The 19,397-nt window shown below is 41.0% G+C and overlaps 1 protein-coding gene across 13 annotated transcripts in view; it reads right to left on the reverse strand.

Moving 5' to 3' along the window:
• THRB (thyroid hormone receptor beta) overlaps positions 1 to 19,397 on the reverse strand; it is a 165,850-nt gene that overhangs the window by 104,407 nt on the left and 42,046 nt on the right. For 5 of the 13 annotated variants that reach the window (XM_082753510.1, XM_082753511.1, XM_082753503.1 and 2 more), the window contains one exon: positions 5,872 to 5,975. The exons of the other annotated variants lie outside the window; for them this stretch is intronic. The gene's annotated coding sequence lies outside the window, so the exon portion shown is untranslated. The remainder of the gene's footprint in view (positions 1 to 5,871; positions 5,976 to 19,397) is intronic. 13 annotated transcript variants of the gene reach the window in all.

Raw genomic sequence — 19,397 nt, forward strand, 5'->3', positions numbered from 1 at the left:
CCTTTCCTTCCAGCTACTGCAGAGTATTTTTCTGAATATAATAATCTATGTCCTTAATTTTTTTATACAGTATCAAAAAGGAAAACAAAGCCAATACTTCTTATTTCAGTTGTTTTTCTACTGATGTCTACCATATTTTTTAAGAGAACAAACTCCAGAAAACAAATAAAATTCGGAAGCTGATGAAAACCCTGGGCAATGAGCTGAAGTGGCTCAAGCAAGCCCATCAACTCCAAACAGGAGCAAGACCACACTGCAGCAGAGGAATGAGGGCTCCAGCTGGGGGTACTTGCACTTGACTGCGGTCTTCTGAATGAGAAACTGCCTTTACAAAAAAGCATACACTTAAAGAGCTTTTTCTTATTTAAAGATGCCTCTGATCTCCGAAGCCAACTGCCTTTTTGTCATGAACACTGAAAAATCACTGTGTCCACCATTTCCACATCTGTGATTTTTGGCACTTGTGCAAGGGTAGGGACTGAAAAACTGCTGTTTGAACAACACTAATGAAACTGAGGCATCACAGTAATTTGTCCTGCAGGGAAGTGTAGAAAAGCCCCGAAATCATTGCAAAAATGAGTATGAATCTCTCATTGTTTTCTATGTGCTCAGGGCTTCACCGACCATTTTCAGGAAGGAGCCAGGTAAGCAAAGCAGTGCTGACTTTAATCTTGTTACAGCAGGTACTAAAGGAGGAGGTCATACAGCAACACGAGCTTTGGTATGGCATGGGGAGACCTACCCATTGACCTGGATACTGACTTCAACAGTTTAAGTGTCATTATAGTTCGTGTGAGCTGGCACTGGCCTGTCTGCATGTGCCGTGGTCCAGTTTCTGCCTGCAGGAGAGACTGGCTCTTACTGAGATTTCTTATTCCTGGAGTGCTCCAAAGTACTCATAAAGACTTTAAAGGGTTTTAACCTCTAATACTGATCTCTTTACCTATGTAAACAACACAGCCTGCTTCAAAGGTACTGTTTTGGGTTGAGATGCAGGGGACCTTTCAGTTCTAAAGAAAGCTAAGCTCAAGAAGAAAAATAGGAGCTACTCCCCCAGTGCTCCATTTCCTATGGCTGAGCAGCTTGATCCAACCAACAGCCACTTAAGTCAATGGGAAGCTGTGAGTATTTGGTTTAGGCCACGTAAGAGAGTGAAATTGAGAAACGTGTTTTTACCGGGCCTTCAGCCAGGTACACTGCCACCACTAATGAGTGGCTGCTATAATGAGACCTTCTGAAGAGTCATACGGGAGATACGGATCAACGAAAACAATGTAAAACCCCCGTCCCCATCTCAAAGACAGGGAAAAAAAAAAAAAAAAGAAACTCACTGCATCTCTGTCATGAATATGTTTAGATGTACGGGTGCCAGCCTACTACCAAAGGAATTCACTGATAGGGAAGGGCAAGGTTTGTTTGCAACACTGTCCTCCCCCGGGAGACACATTTCACGGCTGCCAGCCAAAACCTCCCGAAGCCCCGCGGGGCAGCAGTTGCACTGGAGCTGCCCAATCACGCCCTGCCACTGCAGCCAGATTCGCCTATTTTTGCAGCTGGCACCACCAAGGGCTACAGAAACTTGTAGTCAGCACAATCCCTTCCAGATTGACTTTTCATCTCTTCAGCTAATAAATACTGAGAGCAGAACATAAACTGGCAACAACTGCAAATGTGGTTTATATATACCTGGCTCTGCACCTCTCTGAAGCTCTTCCTTTTCATTTCTGCATGACTGTTGCCATTGTGGCTTCAAATGAAGCGCTCACCTGACCATCGTTTCACCTAGCACTGACACAACTAAATCCCTTTTGCTCAGCATCTCTAATCCCCACAATAGCAGCACTGGACAGAAAGCACCATGACAAGGAAGAGCTATACTGGTTCATACAGTGACTCAGCAGGGGTTCTTACAACGCTGCTCCAGAGGCACCAAAAACCAGCTCAGGAGCTTAAATCTTGATACTAAATACATGTTCACTGTGGAGCCAATCCTATAATTTTCCGGACAACAGCCTACAGCAACTAGTGATGTGCATTCTAGTAGCATGCCATGTACTACTAATGAAAACACATTTTCAACACTGACTGAGGGAGACCTTGCTTTTAATAACTTCTGCATTTCCAGCTAACAACTGAGACAGCAGAAAACAAAGAAAGAGAGCAACACAGGACCGTAACAAGTATCGCATGTAAAGGTATAGCCTACACAAGCAATTTTTGGAAGAACATGCTTAGCCAAAGCATCTGCAGCGCTGCGGTCTTCACAGACTGGCAATCCCACAGAGACAAGTAAACACCACCTATTTTCCCATACAGCGTTCCCGTCCAAACCTGAAGAATGAACCTATGGGTGTGAGGTTCAAAAAGATCCATGTGTGCAAACAAACGTATGATCTGTATGTGCAATTAACTGCATCCCTGTGTGATAAGTAAACACATGCATACCACAGCAGTAATTATTTATCTTAGTTGCTGCTGTGGGCCTGTGACAACACTGGCTTTGTGAGCCACTGCTGTATCTCTGCCTGCAAGTTAGCTGCATTATGGAAGACCACACTCCGGAAAACTCACCCAAGCTTGACACAAAGTTTGAGCTGTGCCCCTGTTCTAACTCCTATTCAAAGAGAAAAGATGTTGGTGCTACGTAAGCAGTGCTGTAAGCCTCATCAGATGGCCCACGGGGAGGAGGAGGAGGTGGCGGCTCGACGCTGCTGCTGCTGCTAACAGCGCTAGCAATGCAGTTAGGAAGCAGAAGCTTGCATTGCAGCATCCTCCTCAAACACTAAGCCTGAGAGAGACTGGTCTAGTACATAACAGGCACCAGGATCCAGATGTTCAGGGGATCCAGCCAGCTCAACGCCATATGCCTAAACTCCTTTGCCCTCCAAAGCATAGCAAGCCTTTTCAGTAAGGCCTTCCTTAGCTTCCTTCTCCCCCCCTCACACCATAGGTTTCATCTGGGAATGTCCTAGTTGGCCAAAACCTCATCATGGGGTGTGCTAGAAATTGAACAATATGGGCAATCATAATATAAAACTCAAATACAAGCCCTGGCCCTGCTGATTTTCCAATGCAGACAAAGCCCTCATGAAGCAAAGTGGAAGCGGAGCCTCTCAAGCCCATGGCTGCAGTTAAACACAAACACCAGAAACAGTGCAGTGCAGCAGGGACAAAGGCCGGGACTCCAAATTTTAGTTCCATAGCCACAAGAAGATCATATTAATACCAGAAGAAAGCAGGAAGCACAAATAACTTCTAAACACAAAGTCAAATGTTTCTCTGAAAATAAAGAAGCCAGAAGATGAGTGCTACAATAGATATCAGGGCGCTGGCAAAGGAGAAGTGTGAAGTGGATGCTTTCCAGCATTCAGTTTAGGAAGACAAACATTGTTTCACAAATTCACTGTAGCCCTGCTTACGTTCCAAGCTCCTTAATTCATGCCAAAGGGTTTGGACTTTCTGAACATCCTGTTCTGTTTCCTCCACCACTAGTCTGAGTCCTCTGTGCTTAATGTCTTTATTTCAGAGCCCCATTTTCTATCATTTTATTCCAGACTCCTCACTTCGTAGGCTTTGTATTTTACCTCTGGGTAAGAGTGAAGACAAGCAGATTAATGAGAAGTCTGAGCAGCACATTAAGCTATACCTATTTTAAGAGCCTTCTACAGTAAGCATCCCAAGGCGCTGTATAAAAATATAACTACATAAATCGCATTTTAAACTAACAAAAAGCTTGCAGATGCTGGCATGCCTTGAAGCATAAATATAAAGATCAATGATTAAATGATTCTATGATTCCCCAACATCTAGGAGCCACATGAAACCAGACCATTTTACCTGTCATTACTAGGATGCATTAGCAAGCTGCTCAGATGTTAAGCTGAAGCATCTTTATGACAGCATACTGGCAGGAAAAACACTCCCCCCGTGACAAGGAAAGGAAAAGAGCTTTAGTCCACGAGCAGCAGCTGGCTGTTTCAGGGATTTCCTAATTGACTAAAGGCAATGCATCCTGGACATCTCAAGCACAGCTGCAGAACACACTCCTGCTCCTTCCCTTGCCTCCCTACAGATGCAAGGAATCCAAGGTGCGAGTGGTCTCATGGGGTAACTACAGTAGCACAGACTCAGGCAGAGACAGGAATGTCATCTCTCATCCTAATGACTTTTAGCTCCCAGATCCCTGATCTTGGGGCTCCACAAACACCATGAGAAACCCAAGCAAAGATCTTGGCACCACTGTGCTCCAGGGCCCTCAAATGACCCTCTTTGGGATCACTCCAGGGTGGATCCTCACTCCCAGTTACCAGGCTGAACACACTGTTCTCTGGTGAACATCACTTCGGTGTGAAGCTGCCATGCAATTACTTCATCTTGCCCTGCTAGAGCTAGTTCTTAAACAGGTTGCCCAGTTGTATCTCTGAGGTTCAGCAGCAGATGTGTTGGTCAGCCTGCTGCCTGCAGGTTATGCCAAATCCCAGTACTTCTTAAGGATGGGCAGCTGCTGTTTTCAAGGGCTGTAAACACAATGGAGAGCTACTAGTAGGTTTTCAAACTTTTCTTTCCAGCCTTAAATCCCATTTTCTCTTCACTTTCTCCTCCCTTTCTCTTGCTTGTCATGAGGATGCCATGGTGACCATGTTCCCACCCACTTGGGAAGGTACTGAAGCGTGAGTAGGGATGCACAATTATGGAACAAGGCAACCTCAGTGCAAACTGTGATGCTTAAAGCAGCTGGTCCTCAATGAGACTTACCTTTCTTCAACCTGAACAGACAGCTTAGGAGAAAAGAACCAAGCGATGCATTAGCTGTCCCTTCAGGCAAGCAAACCCTACCTACCAAACAGCAGTGTGGTTAATGCTAGATTGAACCCTGCTTTAAAATTATGTATATATTATTGCACAAAAAGAAGAGGAAAAAGAAGTAACAACACAAGTGGTAAGCAGACAGCAGGTCGCAGTTGTAACAAGATAAAGCCCACAAACCAACAAAAGTTTAACTGTTTCAGATTACTTCGTGTGCAGCTGAGGTGATCTCCAGAATTCATGGAATTCCAACCAAAAAAAAATAAATAAATAATATGGTGGCTGCCAACGCAGTGAAATTTGTGTAGACTATTGACTTTAACAAGTCAACTAAAACCATAGCTATAAACATATGCGAGGGAATAGCATCAACATAAGAAGAAACAGAGATCTTGAACAATGCTGGAATCACATCCTGAAACCAACTCAAGAATATGTATGTGAAATAAATCAAACGGAAAAAGCTGAGATGAAACGTGCTTCGCTTTACACTGATGCTATAGTAAAGAAGGACAGACAAGATTTCAAACTCTCACTGCTCAGGCAAGGAACACTTTCCACACTCACCATCTGGCTTTAAAATTACTTGGATTCCAGAGTGGCCTTCTAATCGCCAACAGGAAAACTGAGAAACTATTTTAAGTAAGCATCACTAAAAATAAAATGGGAGACTCAATGAAAGGAAAAAGAAAGTGGTCAGTGATAAATACAGTATGGAGATTTCACTATTTATATTTTAAAGGCTATTTATATTTGAATGCTTTCCCTTTGAAACACTGACAGGCAGGCTTCCACATTCATCAGTCTGGTATTCATTCAACTATACGGTATTTATAGAAACATGTAAAGGCCAACAGAAACAGAAAAGACATTTAAATTAATTTCCATCACAATTTGGGGTTATTATTATCACCTCACATTCAAGTTCAGCCATATATAAACAAAACTTTTCACAACATTACACTGATGGATGTTTTGAATGCTGTCCATGAAATTCTGCTCCAGTAACACACCACAGCATGAAAAATCTAATGCAACAGTTTGATACAGTCAGACACGACTTACATTGCCCAGAGATAAGCTGTTTCAGATAACCTCTTGCTGTGTGGGCTTGATTTCCCAAAATAGTTGAACACCTGATGTCATTCAGGACACCACCAGCACAGCACCTGTGATGGCAAGACCATGATGAGCTTGTACAAAACCGACTCACTGCAGAGCAAATCTAAATGGCAGAGCTGAAGCAGAAAGGATCTGTGAGAGCAGGATACGTGGTGAGAGGATGATGATATGCTGGAGGAGAACCACCGAAATATCCTGCACAGTCTGTTCCAAAGATGTTGTATTTGGCTCTTCAGAAGCTCCAATATTTGAAGAGAAAAGTGCAACTTCTCTTGTGTATCCCTGAAGTTCCTCAGAAAACACTGCCCATGCTTCTGGTTAAGAACAGATCCCATTTAGAAAATGCCAACAGAGGCGTATGCTTCTCTAGAAACGTGGATGATCTAACTCAGTTTCAGAATCAACTGACTGCTTTCTGCTAGAACAGAAAATTGTTATTCTTAAGTTTGTAAATGTGTCAGCACTGTTCAGGTTAATTAACTAGCTTTCCTCTCTAGCACTTCCTTCCCTGATGTATTTATTAATTCTGGCTTAGCATGTCTCAGTTTTCACTTTGCTTGTCTGTTCTGCTACAATACAGGTCTCAGAAATGCTCTTCTTTCTGCACCTGTTCCAGTGTTAAGTTTTCTTAAGTTATATGAAGTGCAGCACAAGAAATTTCATTTTGTACATTACTCTACAATCACTACAAAACTTCCACACCTCCACTGTCTTCACCTTACCCCTGTTCCATCCTAGATACATATTTATCTTCTTATGGGGCCACATTACTTACCTGCTTCAGTCTGGAGCTTCCCCTTGTTTTGATACGTTTCAAATGTATTTTAAAAGTATTTTCTCCACTTTTAAATGTCAAGGCTATTTAGTCCAGCCAACGTAACTACCTATAAATCTCACCAACTTGTATCCTTAATTTCACGACTTGTTCTTCTGTAGGAAAGAGCCTTTTTTATGGACCTACTTTTGCTTATGATTGTATTAACGTATACGAAAACAAATTCATACTTCATCCAAGCTTATATTCTCTAACTAGCTCTTCTATAATGCCCTCATGCTAAATTAAGAGGAAATCTGAGAGAGCATTTCCATATCTCAGTTCAGTAACCTTTTAAATAAATCCTATTTACTGGCTGTCACAACTTGCACCCACAACAGTCAGTGTCCTAAGTTTCCAAAAATTGCATCTACTGAAGGGAACCATTTACTTCTATATTTCTGCAGAAAAAATAAACATGCCCAAGACTGCTGAGGCCAACTGGCACAGAAAGGTGCCATGCTATTAAATTCTCTCACCCTTCAGAGCAGGGCAGTTGCTTCCAAACTACTGTCCTATCCAGAATAATCCCAAGATTACTTTCAAACTATACTGGGAATAGGTCAGGTGAATTCCTGCAGATATAAGCCAATACTATGCCAGGAACAGATAACAGTAGGTACAATCAATTTTCAGGTCCCGGGAACGCTTCCTAGCACTATTTAATTTACCAGTACAGACATGGCTGTTGTATGATATTAATATGATGTATGATAAATGTAGATATTAAGAGGTTATGACCTTAAGTTCTTCATAACTGTTTGTAGATACTCGTTTGCTTGTCATTCTCTCACTTTTCTTCTTAGGGATCAAAATAATTGTACTGATAACACAACAGCCACAGCTTTTAGGAGAGCTTTTCTTTGGCTTGGCACATTAATCTTTGTTCTGTTCCAACAGGGATGCTGAGATCTTTGTCTCAATATTCTTCTTCAGGACCTTTTTGGCTTTATGTCAATATGGTATTTCTTTGTCCTAGAAAAGAAAACATTGCTCTTTCCTCTAGCTATGTTCTGCTGACAGATCTTTCTCTCCACCTAAAGAAAGGGAGTGTTCAGACACAGATATCTGTCTATTCCTCATACTGTTAGGGATTCCAGATCTTCATGTTGTTTTCTTCTGTTTGTTTTCTGTTTTTTGTTTGTTTGTTTATTTTGTTTTGTTTTCCCAAGCTGCAGCCCAACCATCTTTTAACTACTCTCCCCCTAGCTCCTTAATACTTGCACCTCCTCAGCTTCAAGTCTCTAGTCATCTCCATCTTGACATCCTTTTTTTCTGGTGCCACTCTTCTGCTTTACTGTCATCTCTTTCAGCCTTTTTCTCCCAAGTTCTCCATCATAACAAGTCTGTCTTTCACATGGTTTCCCAACAGCCAACTAGTGTATGTCTTTACACTGTGGTTATAGCCACATGCATCCACAGTCATCTTCCTCAAGGACCCCTTCCCTCCAACTGCTATTTTTAAATACAGTTGTGCATTCAGACTACCTTGACTGCTTCTCCTCTTCTCTCATGCCTTCAGCTCTCTGTTTCTAACTGCGTCTAGACTACATGGATATCCTCTCCCCTGAGTTCTGTCAGGTGACATTTCTATGTAAAAATAGATCCTAACAGGTACCACCAAAGAAAGAAAATCTGCTTCTGTTCCTGCATCCAGTCTCAGTGTCTTCTCTGCTATGCTTCATTCGCTGCTGCATCATTGCACATCCTGCCTTGTCTCTGCCTTCAAGGAAAAAGAAATAGCCCAGACAAAACCCATACAAACTCTAAATTTTCATTAAGCACTGGCTGCTTCCTCTGGCCACTGACTTTCTAAACTTTTGGCCACCTCTGAAAGGCAGTCATCTGCCCAGCCTAAACTAAGCTCACTTAGGTGAAAGGTTTTGGTTGTGACCAAAGGTGGAAAACATCTTCCATTTCCTTTAGCTACAAGAATTTTAATCCACTGACAACTGCAAATAGTTCCCAAAAACTGCAGGAAAAATTATGTATATACAAGTGAAAGGAAGATAATGCAGTGCAATTACCATGTAGGGAAGGAGTTCTTGAATGTGAAGCTTTGCTACAGCTTAAGGAAAAATTGATCCCTCCTCAATGGAAGAAAATGAAAGAAGTAATAGTAGGAATTTCATGCCAGAGGTCAACAAAGTTTGAGTAATTTTCATTTTCTGCTAAGAGGACAGGTAATAAGAGGTATCTTCTCATGCCTGTGCAATAGAACAGAAGTTAACACGAACCTCTGATACAGACCATACTCACTGGGATCTTCTGCAAAATTGTAAATGATTGCAAAAGCATGTGGCTAAAAACAAAATGTACTCTAAGAACTTAACAAGGATATCTTTTGCATATCAAAGTATTGACTACAATCCTTTATCATTCCTGTCAAAGTGTGAAACCACGTTACAGAGTGGATCATATAATCTGAACTGTCCTGTATTGGTCTTTTCCCTTGAAACAATATAGATTTTATAGAACTAGTAAGATTTTCAAAGGACAAGTGGATGTGAAAGAACAAACTACAAAGCAGAGTATCATCTCTTGAGAACCTTATGACTATATAATAAAAATAGACAAAACTCTGGTTTGAAAATTGTGTTTACCAGCTTCACTTTCAGTGCATATCCACATGTGCACAAAAAGACAGAGAATGACATACAGGAAAGCCTCATGCCCATAGCACTTTGGTTCATCTCCAGAACTTAAAATCCAGCAATGCTGCTAAATAAATATGACACACTGAGACACAAACAGAAAGAGTGTGCTGATTGCTTTTATGTAAACAAGCATCTAGGCATCAAATTTAATTGTCAGTAACTGGAAAGATTTTAAAAGACACAAATGGACAAGTTCAAAAGATTTTCGAGGCTGGCCTAAATCATCTAATTGTTCCTGTAAATCTACAGCTCCTGAAAGTTATGAAATCTCCTTCACTGTTGTTACACATTTTGGAACATGTATCCACTATAAACACCATACTAATTATAATTAATTACATTAATTTTCTCTCACAGTTTTTGCAACTACTTTCCTAAAACAAAGCAGGCGAGGAACACATCCACACACCCACCTCTGCAAGGTCAGCACACCACAGTGTTATACTCTGGCCTACTGGCCTCAGCAGACCTCTGCCTGAAGCTGATTTAGGCTATCAATGAAAATGAGGTTGAAGAGCTTTTTTTTTTTTTTTTTTTTTTTTTCTTCCTTTGAATCATCATAAAACCACCAGGAAAGCTGAAGCTGCTAGACACTTCTTGCCAGGAAACATCCCTGAGACTTGAGCAATGTATTAGCAGTCAGGCTGGAGGTACAGCCAGTCTTACACTTCCCCCGACTGCTCTGGCCTTGCCTCAACAGCTGGAGAAAACCTATTAACACCTTTCCAGCACATCAAATTTATCAGTGACCTCTACTACAAAGTACAATGTGGAGACTGATCCATAGATCCTGGAAAAAAAAAAAAAAAAAAGGAATATTTCATATATTTTAGTTGGCTTTAAATTAATCATTCTTTCCCTTAATGATGCAGACCTAGGTACAGTCCCTGCCCCCACCCAATGCTACAATGAATACTTTTTGGACAGAGATATTGCTAATATACTTTTTTTTTTTTTTTTTTTTAGAAATATATCAGAGTGAAAGCCTAAATCATCAATTCCAAGTTGATATTAAATTTGTGGAGACAAATCAAAGTGTAAGCCTTTCCCAATTCCTTCTAAAACTTCAGAAACCTTTCTCTGAATTCCCAGTATGTCTTTGGCTCTCTAGACTAATACTTTGCCAGAGGTGCTATTTAATTGTTTATGTGTCATCTAACCAGAGGTGGAAGTTGAAATTCAATAAATAAATATGCAAATACCTGCAAGTGATTTGTACTTGCAAAATATAATCCAAATGTTTATTGCCGTCCTATTTAAGAAGTTCCCAGCAGACATTTTTCTAGCTACAGACTAAACGCCAATAGGATCTGATTTCCTAAGAACCAACAGTGAACAACAGATAAACTTGTGTAAAGAAGTTCCTGAACAAGATTCCAAAGATAAATCCTTTTGTTATGAAAAAGTATTTGCAGAATTATACTTAACAGGGAAGTCTGAATGGCTATATGAGTACTCAGCTACCTGCCACACATTTACATCAAGGAAAAGTATTTTTCCCACCAGTGGAAGAATTTAACTGTGTGGAATACAGGAAAAGGAAAAAAAAATCCATTGTGAAAGGGCTCTTTCACCATTCCAGTCAAAGTGTATGTTTCAGAATACGTCAGCTGGACAAACAGAAAACACAAAAACAAAAGATGATTAAAGGTAGTGTATCTTCACCTAGCAATTGGTAACTATGTGTTCCAGCAAGAGAAAACACTGGGAAAGCTACTGGAGGAGTTTTCCTTTGGCTCAGGGAACAGATGAGCAAGAGTTCTCCTAAGGCACTGCTTACAAAGCCAAAAGCTGTTAAATTCAGTGGCGGCTGAAGCAAGTTACAACACAGTCTGCTCCAGCCTATGTGGACAGAGCCAAGCTGCAGTATAATAACATTTAGGGGAAAGAGAGAAGGAGGGAGGGAGAAAACATACCTTATGATTTTATCCAAAGTCTGAACTAGACTCACGGAGCTGTCTCAACCAAGTCAGACAACAGAGGTGAAGCAGGCTTTCTGCTCAGACCCGGCTTGCCTCTAACACTGCAGATTTCAGAGTTACATTTTCTATTATTTATTCAATTGAGTTTACAATTCCAAATGAATAGGGACACTTTCTTTGGAAAACTATGCCACTTACCATCCCTGGGGAAGGCTTTTCCAGTCCAATGAAACTCCTCTCTCCTGACATGCATTCTTTCTCAGTTAATCTAATTTTTCCTATATGACAGTTTACCATCCCAAGCAGCTCTAACTGGTGCTTTTTGATTAAACCACTCCTCCAGCACTGCTTTCTCCATGCCATTCTTCTACAGGAAATCTCTCTCACAATCTGTCCTTGCACATTTCTTCATGTCCATGGTTCATTTTCCTCTCTCTCATCAGAATTTCACTTCAAACACATAAAATGACGCATAAAGACTAGGAGAAAGTTTGAAAATCCCTTAAAGTGAAAAACCTGCTGGAATTGAGAACAGCAGCAAAGGACTGTTTTCTGGTCAGCTGTGCAGCTCTATCTCATTACAGAAGCATGAGTGTAAAATAACTCCTATTTGTGTAATTTCCACTTAATTAAAGAATTAGCCTGAGCAAATTCTACCGGCATTCTAAGGAAGACAGAAAGAGTTAAGAGGATCTCAAAGGCTTTGACACAATGAGTAAGATGCCATGTCAGTCAGAGCCAAGTTTTAGGATTCCATAAGAATAACAAATCAGCACAAGTTCTGTTTAAATTTTCTTTCAAGGAAGTGGGGAATAATAACATTCAAACAGAACTATGAATGTTAACACATTTTACATCAGGCTCTTGTTTAACTTTCACATCCTCCTATATGTGAAAGCTCTACTTTTCAACAACTTTCAGAAATGTAGAATATAGAGTGTAAGCATGCATGATGGGAACCACCAGGGTCAGCCTGCCATTTTCCACCTGAGGAGAGGTTGTTGAGAGAAGTTAGCACTCGCTGCCATTTTCATTTACCTTTTTCTGCCAGCTAAGCTGGAGCTCTTCCCATAAATCCCAGTAACTTCCCATCAGTTGATTTTACAAATTTGCCAGAAAAATACAACTTCCCGTATCTCAAGAAATTACGTGGTAAAGAACATCTGCATTGTGGCTACTTATTAGGAAATCTTGATAGGCTAGTAGTGGCACTGTATGTTAAAGTGGCTCTACAATGAATTTTTTATTACCCTGCCTGCATTTTCAATTTACAAACCCACTCTGAACTGTCAGGAATAAGGCACCCTGCATCTGCCCAGGTGAGGGGTGAGACTAACATTGTGTATGGTTACTGTGTTAACATAAAGGAAGCCAGAAGTGTCAGACTTGTCACAACTTAATAGGATTTTCTCTCAGTACTACACATCTACTGTAACTAAAGGACTAAGAAATGTTTTAACCTGACCTCCTCTTAGCAAAAATTCGGTACTTCTTTTCTGTTGTGACAGATGGATGTGGCAGAGAACATCCTCCTTGGTTTCTGGGTGACCTCCACGTACATGTGCTAACTTTCTACGGCATGCACATGCACTTCAAGTGCTAGTTCAGAAAGTACAATTTCCTTCCCTCAAATTTTATTATTTTACCCTTCCTTCTGCTGTTTTTTTCCTGTGCTTATTAAATCAAAGAAGGGATGATTGGTTTCTAAATTAATTTGCTAAAGGGCAGTGAAAGATTCTGATGGCCAGAAGGATGGGAATAAGCTTCTAACAGATCAGAAGGGAGGGAGAGCATTAATGGACAGATGTGTCTGGAAAGTTTCCTTAAATGCAAACATGACAACTGCCTCAAGCCTGATTCATTACAAATACAGGCCTGCCCGTCATGTTACAGGGGAAGAGCTCGTACTGTTTCTTGAGTATACGGCAGCCTACCTTTTCACAGATGAAGGGAAAATTGCAGAAGGAGCCTGTCAGCAGCTCATGTTTATAGGAAAAATACAGTGGACTCTGTTCAGTCCTTGCTCCCTCTGCAAACAAAATAATTCCCAGTAAAAAAAAATACAAAACCAAAAAACATGAGGAAAAAGAAATTTACATCCTTGTCTCCCATTCTCCTGTCTGAAGATTTTGGGAGCTGAAGCGTTCATAGGAAGCTATCTCCAGTGCCTGCACCAGCACCCAGAGCTCTTTGGGGAACAGCTCAGACCAGAAGCACTCCCTATGCACAACATCCTACGAGTGGGGCCTCTGAATAAAGAGCCCAGGAGATTCACTGTGGACCCTCCACTTTCTGGAGTGGGGTTGGCATCGGGAGCCTGCTTTGTAACTGGCAAGAACAGCATTTGAGACTGTATTTATGTTTGGGATTTTTGCAGTGCAATTTTAACTGACCTAATTCATCTCACTACCCAAATCAATCAAGCAGGCATGCTTGCTTGCAATTTGGTTTACATTATCTTTTGGGGTTCTTCCCCTTTCCACCCCCATTTTTATTTTTATTTTTATTTTTTTTTTGGAGGTGGGAGTCCTTTTGAACCTCAAGATAAATTGTTCTTTGTCAGTAACAGAATTAGCCATCCACCTTGGCTGGTTGCACCTCCAGTTCACTTGCCAGAAACCCTAGGATATGTATGCATTTTACTTTGAACTTCCTGATAGACTGCATTTGCACTTACTTCAGTAAAAAGTAAGAACTTACTTCAGTAAAAAGTTAGAACTTTTACATCTCTCACTGCCTTAGGGAACCAAAAATATTAGCTCTGATTAAATATTTATTTTGCAGAAACATTAAATATATCATGCTACAGAAAATTATTTTGAATGATACCTCTTCAGCAAGGCTGTGACTTACGGCTTTTCCTCTTACTGAGTTACACATTCAGTCAAACTACAGCTGGGCCAAGAAAACTCTGTTTTGTTTTGGCAAGGCATCAGACGGTATCTTCTGGTTTGCCAACACAGGCAGAATCTTGTCTAGCTGTGGGATGCTCTTGGATTTACTACCTATTACCGAAACTATTAAGAAGCACCGAGAGGTTCCGGCCCCTTTTACGTATTCTTAGTCAAATCTCATTAGTTTGCAGGCTCTCAATTTGCACCCAAGAATACAGCAGTCTTTTCTCACCTCTCAGGGAAAATTTAATAGCAGACTGTTAAGTCTCATGTTACTAGGGCTTCATTACTTTTACAAGATATGCTAAATAATTAAAATGCACTTGTCAAATAAGTGATTAGAGAACACTTTGTGCTGCAGCGTATGTTTTTACTGTCTGTTTACCTCGACTGACAAAATTAAATAATTCACATTAAGTCTCCCACACAACAGTGTGAACAACTGAGACCCTAAAGTTGCAGAGGGGCAGGGCTGGAGGACTCAAAGGGACATGTATCTATAGGATGTAATTAAAGGAAGAGCACTGGATTAAAGCCGCAGACAAGGAAATTGAAACTACAGAGCCAAAGCTTGCTCCAAAGAATAAAGATGACCTAAAGCAGATTTAGCCAACACCATTTTGATCTGCAGCAGCTTCTAAGCAGGCCTTCTATGGAGTCTCAGACCCTAAAAGTGGGAGAAATGCAGGGAGTGGGTAGGTACATGCTGCTTAGAGAGAACAGGACTAATGATTTTCAGCCCAACATTGATTTTTTCAACCTTTACTTTACATTATAAATCATCTGGCTGTAACTAGCTGCGCATTTGAATTGATATTTCAGAGAACAGGCCACATTCTCACACACCTTTACAGTAATACATATTTTTCATCAGAAGGCTTTGACTAGTACTAGCAGCAGCATACAGTACTCTGAAGTATCCTGTAATAACCAGGATCCCTCTTGAATAAAAGAAGGGGGCTACTACTGTGTAAAATGACAAAGGGAGAAAAATTAGATGAGCAGCCCAGCCTTCCCCCAGGTCCAGGTGAGAAGACTATTTCCACAATGCCAAAAGACAAACCAAATTTCTGACACAGTGCTTGCTCTCCTACCTGCCCCTCTTCTCCACAACACAGGCAGGTTTTAGGAGCCCACTGCAATCAGTGAGATGACCCTCACAGCCAAAAGAAGCAGATGTATCCAAACCAACAGCAGGCTGCCTCCCCTGCTGATGGGAGTTTATCTATTTGGCCAGCCCGTCAGTTTTTCAGAAGCAATCTTCTAAAGGCTGCCACAATAGGACCCATGTCCGTCCTCCCAGGGCTGTACCAAGCTGCAGGACTTGGTGCCCTGGGATTTTAACATCATCATGGTGTTCAGGTTGGACTCAGTCAATGAGCACGCACACGCACAGTCTGCTATTTTTCAAATGCAGTCGTCACCAAAAGCCACGTCTCCATTAAGCAGGAGGGAACGTTCCCGATGCTCTCGTTCCCTCACGGCATCCGAATTTCCCTGAATCAACACTTTTTGTGGCATTACGCAACAGCGAGCAGAGCACGCTTAACTCTGATCTGAGCAGACACTGCCAACACAGTGTAAGCACCAGGGCACTTCTTCACACTGAGCCGTGCTCTAACACAGCATGGGGATTAAAAATAAAAGGGGTACGTTTATTTCCTGGAAGGGAACAGGCAGCTCCCCAGACAAAATCGTAGCTTCTTGTACAGGGGTTGTTAAGTAAACAAAGTACAGGACACTAGATTCAATAGCTTTTAAATGCAGTAAAGCTAAGCTTCTAATGGAAGCACCATTCTTCAAAATAAATACAAAAATCTGGGCTAGCATTACATGGGAAACGAGCCAAAGAAAGTCCCCAGACCTCAGCACAGCTCCTCCTTTTTGTCGTCTGGAATGTTTTCACAGTACTGCCTGAACCAAGAGAAATGCCACGAAAGCTCTCAATGATACCCAAAATTAATTTTGCAGCCTCATGTATCACTGTCTAGTATAGGAATTTCTTCTGTGTTGTGGGAGACTGTTTTCTTTTATATTAAATGACTTAGCCATGAGCTTTCACACAGAAGAAAACAGCAGCGATTTGATGGCTCAAATACATTTATTAACAGAGATAGCAATTTTCTTCCCATGGCACAACCTCCTCCCCTCCTTTTCATAACTGAAGTGGCCAGTAAGAGTGACTCTGTGGTACCAAAAACATGTGAATAAAGGCATCCTGAAATTTGTTTTGAAATGCTCTCCGCAGCCAGTATTATGGCTGGCAGGAATTTGTGAAAACCATAGGTGTGTAATGTATTTTCAAGGCAGATTGTGCATAAAAAACCATCAGACTAAAAAATCACAACTGTTACTTCACAGTAATCAGCCAAATATGTTCAAGTCCTGACTAATCAAAGCTTTCTCTCCTTTCTACCTCACCACAGCTGCAAATCCCTTACCTATCAGCAAGGGTAATTCACCTTTTCATCCTTTTCCAGCCTCTCATCCTCCCTAACCTTTCCCTTTTCCTTGAAAGTCTGTGAAAGCAGGTGTAGCCTCCATGTGCAGCATCACAGACTTACTTATCTCATCCATGTTGCTTTGGATTATCAAGCATAACGGTATTTCTCTTATCTGTTTTTGCTCTTCTTTTGTTTTAGTGTGGTACTTTTTCTAATTGTAGTTTAAACTGCAGGTGCCAAAGTCAACCTCTATCAAACAAGGACACCACAAGTAGCAGGAAGATGATGTTTCAGGTCTTTGTACTCATCACCCCAGCGCAGTCCTAAGTCAAGTGCACCACCACAGGCACCTGTGTGCCAGCACTGCATCAGACTGCCCTGACTGCCATCATAGTTAAGAGGGGATGCCCTTGTCCTGTCCTACAGACACGTGTAAAATATATATGCGTGTTATTGGGTTATTCCTGAAAGGGAGAGCAGCAGGGATGGTCAGAGGACAGGAACAAGCCAGGTACGGGCTGCCCACCACTTGCTACCGTCACGTGCACTAGGACACAAAATCTTCTGCTGTGCCTGGGCTCTCCATCGAATCATCCTGGAGAGCTCTAGCTTTTGAAGGTTTAACAGAACAGCTTTTTTGCAGGTTTTCAAGCAGAGTCAGAATGACACGAAAACGCTCCTGAACTATTTTTTACACACACATATGGCAAACATAACTTTCAGTTATTACTTCTGTCCTATTACTGCAGAGTTACATCTACAATCTGTAATAGACGCTGTGCTATATAGGTGCAGTAGGATGACATCATTTTGATCCCAACTTGATGGATTTTTCCATTTGCAGGATCTTGCACAGTAATTCCCAATTAATTTTGGATGTTGAAATTAATGATTCAACCAAAGTATCAAAAAGGACTCAGGGCTATCCTTGCTCACAGAACATAGTATTTCTTCTAGTATAGAACTACTTTTTGATCAACCGTTTTTAAGTATTTTCTCTAAAAAGGACCTGCTGCCTCCTATCCAGTAAAACAAGGATGCACTTCCCTGTAGCAGATGAAAACTTAAGGACGAGCATCCTCCACACTCTCTCAGTGTCCCATGCAGGTCCCAGAGCAAACGCACAAGATATTTCTTTTTAAGTTTGGGGAGAGAGCAAATTACTTTGTATTAGAAATTCTATATAATCTACTAGAAATTTACCCTACCCTTTCTACTTGTATGGATATTCAGATTTTAGATACAGCACTTCACTATGAAAAGCCCTACATTAAAGATGGCATTATGCTCACAGTATAACTGAAGAAAGTTCTGAATTTATTCAAGATGTTAGTTTATATCACAGAAGGGATTCAATAAACATCATATATAAATTATTACTTTTCAGCGATCTTAATACAAATGCAAACTATTAAGGAAGCCAATGAAATATTAGAAGATTTATAACAAAAAAAAAAAAGTGCCTTTGGACTATGGATCTACTCAAACCATAGCAGAAACTGGTTCATTACTATCACCCATCAGTGCAGCATGCAAAACCTGCCAGCTCAGCAGCACTGTACCCACCACGAAGCTTCTTCATGGATCTGCTTAAAGACTTTTAAACCTTTCAATGGATCACGGTAAGTCACCACTGAAACAAGAGTGAGCTGCTTCAGCGGTGATTTTGGAAGTTCTGTGGCTGCCTGTACCACATAAGAGCCTTTGTTCATGGATATGTGGATTTAGAAGGCCTGAAGGAACTATTATGGTAATCTGGTTTGACTTCCTGCCTGGCACAGGCCATAATACCTCACGCAGCAATTTCTTTACAAAGCACAAGAACTTGTAACTCTACTAGAAGATATTTCAGAAAGAGATCTAATCTTGATTTAATTACTCTAAGTGATCTACCACATTCCTTTCTAAGCATTTCCAATGGTTAATTACACCTACGGTATCGTATTTCCAATGTGAACTTGCTTATCTTGCTGTGTTTTTGTCTGTTGGAGCCCTATCCTATCTCCCTACATAGATATTTTTAGATATTAACCACATCACACCCCGAAATTCTCTGACTTGAGATAAATAGTTTGCCTGCCTGGCACATCAAAACAGAGATTCCTGAATCCAACGCACACAGCTGCTGGGGGTTATTTTTCCTGGTGGTATTACAGATAGCTTTTGACTATATAGACTAAAAGAGAAAACTCAATTCAAGTACGAGAAGAAGTCACTGAAGATCTTTAATAAATTTTCCCAGCTTTCAGAGCAGTAATGCGTTTGTAAGACCTCGAAATTTGGGAGAAATAGCACTGCAATCTGGAGGGTTTCCCTTCTAACTTAATTGATTAATTCAAGCTCCAACCAGATCATTAGTTCCTAAATACTGCAGTTAACTCATAAAGAAATCAATGGCCTATGGCAGGTGGTTTTCTACTACATCAAAATCACTTATAAATCCTGTTAACAGAATGAGCCAGTACTTCTGCAGGCACTGCCAAGGCAGGAATCCCGGAGCGTACAATATGTACCCTAAACTACTTCCAGTTGTGACTCCGGGAAACAAAATGAGTAAATTTCCACTACTGCTGTCATGCTATATTACTTACACATATTACTTAGACATTTATATTACTGTAGCATACAGAAGCTCTGCATAAGGCTCTCTTGTGCTAGGTGATCAACTAACAACAGAGAGAGCTTAATTCGTTTCTGCAACATTTGGCCAGTTCTTGTATGGCTGAATCCTGGTGAGG

Source organism: Aythya marila (genome assembly GCF_965140915.1).
Source record: "Aythya marila genome assembly, chromosome: 2".
NCBI classification, from domain to species: domain Eukaryota; kingdom Metazoa; phylum Chordata; class Aves; order Anseriformes; family Anatidae; genus Aythya; species Aythya marila.